Source organism: Physcomitrium patens, chromosome 21 (genome assembly GCF_059467195.1).
Source record: "Physcomitrium patens ecotype Gransden chromosome 21, ASM5946719v1, whole genome shotgun sequence".
Taxonomy (NCBI): domain Eukaryota; kingdom Viridiplantae; phylum Streptophyta; class Bryopsida; order Funariales; family Funariaceae; genus Physcomitrium; species Physcomitrium patens.
In genome coordinates, this window is record NC_143430.1 from 7,613,799 (window position 1) to 7,619,764 (window position 5,966).

A 5,966-nucleotide genomic window follows, 5' to 3' on the forward strand; every position below is an offset into this window, starting at 1 on the left:
CCTTATTCCAACCATATTTAATTATTGTCATTACTTATTATAACCCTTTTCAATCAAATCTTATTTTTTGGCAAATTTTAAAGAATTAATTGTTGCATCAAATTGCTTGAGTGATAAATTGTTCCAATGAATTATATTTTGACATAATTAACAATAGATCTTTGATCTTATTTATAAACCTTGTCAAAATTAGTTAATAAGAGCTTTATTATTCTAATCCACATTATAAACAAGGTATTAAAATTAAATAGCATAAATAGTTATAAAATATAAATCTTATTACAAAAAATAAAAATTTGTTTTTACTACTATTTTTAATTTTTAAATTAAGTTTAGCCATAGATACTTTTTTAAAAAGATATTATCTATCTAATTTATTAATAAATTTTACTACTTCTTTATGTTATCTATGGCAATTTAATATTTTAATTTAAAATAAGTATATATATATATATATATGATTTTATTCATAATACTGTAATATAAATAATTTTCCAATTTTTCTAATGTTATGTCATTGAATTAAAAATCAAATAAAAGCTTAAATTATTTATAATTTTTACTTTAGTAATACTTAAAGAATGAATAGAACTTTAATATCAATATTTAATTTTGAAATAGATTTGATTAATTTTAATTTTATAAAAGAAATATTAAAATTGATATCAATAGGATTTATTACTAGATATATTTTTATTACTTTTAAAATTTTAACTTTAATAAACACTAAAAAAATTATATTTAACAAAAAAATTTAGTGTTAATAATTTGTAAAGAGTCTTAAAACCAATCATGTTTTTGGAGTTTTTTTTTAGATGTTGTCTAATACTTATTAATATAAATATTTTATAATGTCTTAATTTTAATGCATAGAATACTATTATTTTTGTTATTTAGAGAATCAATGGTATTAAAAATATAAGAGAAAGAAGATATTATATTAGAAACAATTTTAGACATAAGATTAGAAACTAATCAACAATAAAAATGTTCCAAAATTTATATTGACATAATTAAAGTATTTCTTGTTTTGCATCATTATTTAAAATATGACAACTATGTTTTATAAGAGCTTCTAACATATGTTTTAAGAAATATACAATAATCCAAATATATATATATATATATATATATATATATATATATATATATATATATATATTTCTATAAGATATTGGTTGATTTCAAATTATTATAGAAGATTAGAAAAAAATTATATAAAATTGTTGAAAGTTTTATAAAATTCCAAATATTTCTAAAGATCAACAAAAACTTATAAAAGTATTTAAGATATTCTATAAGTTCTAAAATATTTTGGAATATCCTTGAGGTCAAAGTTTGTTTTGTGTTTATGACATTTAATTAACATTATTTTATTAAAATTAATAAATTATCTACACGACTTTTTTTAACATATATGCAAGGATAAATTCACATACATAAGAAAAGAAGCATACAATCACAAAAATATTGACTTTTCTTTCTTTTATTAATATATAAATTGCATTGCCACTTTCACAAATTATCTATACCAATCTATAAACAAAAACAAAGAAGTAACACAAATTTACAATATTATTTGAAGTATTTGATTAGATGGTTGGAGGTTATCCTTCTTGTAACAAAATAATATCATGAATCATGTATTATATATATATATATATATATATATCAACCAATCTAATATAAATATGTCCTTTGAAAAAATTGTATGATGAAAAATCATTTTCATGTATTATGTTCAAAGGTAGTTTGTTATTGATTTGTATATGAACAAATTGGTTACATATGTTAAAATTTGTGTGATTAATAGCACTTCCTTCAACACTCGATTTTTATCATGAAATGATTAACTGTAGCAAATAATCACTTTATTAATAAAAAATTTTAGATAAATTCAGATCCGAAATGGACGTTCTTTCACAAAAATGGCAACAATACCGTAGCCACTTATCACACATTAAAATTTCCACGCAACATCATCTTCATCGATTTTTAGTGCGAGTTATCATGAAGCAAATATGGACATTCAGCAGTCCCTAAAACGACACGCAACAAGAATAGCACCGGCTTCCATATGTATCACAGAAATATCCCCCTCTCTGTTATGAAAGTAACACCGGCCAGAAATTGACAAACACGCAGATAACGATGGAAAGCTTGTAAGAAAATATACCACAATTCCTGAACTCGAGAAGACAACAGAATTTAAATGTGCGGGCTGTTGTTGTCCAGGAGTCTGAGGAGTGGATCTCCGGCGGAAAGGATCCAACAATTGCGCCGAATTCACCCCCGACCGAAAGGAGGAATAAAACAGAAAAACAAAAAAAAACGAACCTAAGTAGATGCAAGTCCCAAAGGTGTGCACCTCGCGACACCGCCGGGAAAAACAAGCGGACAATACAAACCTATTTCAGACATGTCCGCACGCTCGCCGGATCGCCAGGGTTGAACCAGTCGGCGGGCCCAGCCCAGCGATTCAACAGATCCTCGATAGCGTCAAAGAGCGAGATAAAAGCAGCGCGATCCACAAGCCGTGTGCGTTTTCCATATTTAGTGGTAGAAGATCCAGCTAATTCGAACTTAAACGCCGCCAACAATGGCGATTGACAGCATACGGGCAAAACCATAGGAGGGGGGGTAGGGCCAGCATCGGCGAGGTTCTCCAAATTTAGGGTTTATATTGCCGGCGGGGAGGTCCACAAATATCGCCGACTGCCGCGCTCGATAATTATAATAGCCTCGAAAGTGGGGACCGCTTCACACTTGGAGCGGATCCCACATTGAGCTCGGTGAAGGTGCCGGAATCAATGAGCTCATTGGATGGGGCCTTAGGGCCGACACTACACCCGTAAAAACTTTAAGGACAAACTTTGACATACTATTTTTCTGGTTTCTACTTATTTGAAATGGTCTTGCAATGCAGTGACTCATTTACATGAGTGCTCGAGTACAATCTTGATTCTAGATCTTTACAATCAAGAACTAATTTTTTTTTTGAAAGTGATAAATATCTTTTTTTAGTAATTAATTTATTTGCAATCTCGGTTGAAATAATACAAGCAAATCAACTACATAAGTTGATAAAAATACCTCTCTCTAGTGATCTATGATTTTATTGAATTCCATATCTATGATGTTCTTCAAGACTTCGTAAAACATCTGCGATTTTTCATGTTCTTAGAAAGATTTAAATTTTTTGTATAAACTGCTAGTTCCAAATATGTGCTTGATTTTAGTAATTATCTGCACTCCAACATTACTAACCATAATTATTTAAATGTCTTTGAATTATATCATGTCCATTTCTAGTAATTATAAAATTATAAAATATTGATGTATTGATTTTCTTAAAGTTCAGAAACAGTTAATTTTGCTATTCAAGTACAAAAATAGAACATAAATCTATGCACAATTGACTAACGGAACAGATAATATTAATTCACAAAACACATTGATTTTTTTAAAATGGATACCAAATTGTTGAATTTTTTTATTGTTGATGAAATTATACTACACAAGCCATCGTTTTTACTTATTTTAGATACAATATAGTTTTGATGGTTTTTAATTTTTATAGGAGATCAGAAGGTTACAACTATTGCTTGGTGTATCTTGAATTACAATAAATTAAAGTGCTAAAGTTGTTTGTGGGATATACATGAGGTGTAACAATTTTCTTTCTTTTTCTTTTTCTTTTTCTTATTTTTTCGGTCTATTTGATTATTTTTTTCTTTTACAATTTTGACTAATTACAAATTGTTGTTTGAACATTGATGCAAATTGTAAGTTTCACAAGGTTGATGCAACTAAGGATTGTTTACATTAAAAACACATAAAAACTTCTTATTATCATTATATTTTAAATTGTGAAATAATGATTAATTCTTTTCAACAAAATATTTTTTTCATTATACCATTATTTAGTTGTTTTTTATTTTTATCAATCTGATATATATATATATATATATATATATATATAATTGGAAATATACCTGTAAAAAAGAATGTCTAACATTCAACAATAAATGTATAATCTATTTTGTTTCAATATTTAATTCAATATTTATGTGAGATTTAAAAATTACAAATTTTATATCTTCTTTTTCTTCTTCTTTTATCAAAAATCATTATTTACTAAATTTTTTTAATATTTTTCAACAAGCAAATTATTCGTACAAAATAATGATATTTGGAGTAACAAATTCAAATATCTTAAAAAAATCTTACAAATAATTTTTATTATCATTATCACTCAAAATAATAACAATAATAATATCATATTCTGATTTTTATTATACAATTAATTTGAGTGTTAAATAAAAGATTTGAATTTACAATCAATGTTTTTTAAGTTTACAGTTACTTTCAATTGAAGCTCTAATGTAATTATGATCCCAAATAAGCTGGGGGTAATACATGTAATATTAACTTATTTTAATCTATCCATGGTATACATATACACATCAAAGCACATGTAGTTGAGTGTGGAGATAGATAGTGTAAATTTTACTTAACCTGCTATTTTGAAGACAATCCTTCTGAATTGTACATGAACTGGGAGCAACATTTTTTTTTTTAATTTCTCTCTTTTTAAGATCTTTTTTTGTGAACACTTAAATTATATATTTATGAGAATTTTGACCAGGGAGAGGATTCATTTAGGATATTGTCAAGGTCACCATAGTTTTTGTTACTCCCATCTCAATCCAGCACTCACTCAATATATTTTTTAGTTTTTTTTTTTAAACCAAAATTTAAAGAATTAAAAAAAATGACAATAACACAAATTATGGTGGCATTAGCAATATCCTTCATTTATACATGCTTTGTTTTTTTCACTGTTTGTTACTCACATGAAGCCCTTCATACATGAAAAGGAGACACACACCCATATACACATTAACAGAACAGGAAATTAAATTATAATTTTAAGTGACGTTCTCACAACTATTAGATTTTTTAAATTAAAATGATGAAAATAATAATAATAATAATAACAACCTAATTAACTTTCCGGTTGCTTGAAATCCACTAACGCATGCCCTGACCAGTTGACCTTCCTACCCAACTCGTGGCTACTCTTACAGAGGAGGGTCCGGTCAAAGAAGCTCGTCTCGTCAGCGGGGCAGTTCCTGCTGCTACAGCAGAATTATCTGCGTCTATGCGTTCTCAGGATACCTCATTCACTTCCTCGCTACCTCCCTCACTCGCTCATCAAGACAAGTAACGGCAAGTCACATGCCGACTTATGACTTCCAGACAAAGTCCGTCAGTTCTCTGTTCGCCCCACACAAAGACAAAACAATCGCCACCAACAGCAAATGCAACGCAGCGAGATCAGGAGGGCCATTCAATTCTCCACTTACGACACCACCATCAATGCATTTCATGGCTTTGAGTAACGCGAACACTGGGGGGCCGGGCGGCGTCAGGCGCACCCAAGGGAAGGAAGGAGGGGGGTTTAAACCACGCTGCCTCCCCACTCCGCCAGTCTTCTGTTGTTGTTGGAGGACGAGGGCTTATCGCGGTGAAGCGATATTGTCTAGGTCCATTATTATCTGTTTCAAAAGAACATAAATACCGAAAAAACGAAAACAGAAATGTCTCTGACCCCGTTATTTAATGGCGCCTCCTTATTGCTTCCACCACCCATTCAAGAGCGAGGCCTTGAACCTCATTCTCTTCATCCCCCTTCGCTGTTGCTCTTCTTCCCTGGTCATGGCCTGTCCGCCGTCCCAGTGTGAACAGAGCACGGGAAATTCTCAGCTTCCACTCGAAGTTGACAGCGCCGCTTCTTTTGGAGTCTACGCTGGCCTCAGTCGATGCTGATGGAAAAACCCTCCGTGGAAAACCCTCCGATGTGCACATCCAAGCCTCTTAGAAGTTCATTAATTTCTTTCTTCGGATTGTGTGGTTTCTGTGCTTAGTCCTGTTATTCCAACTGAACTACTTCGTCTACATTC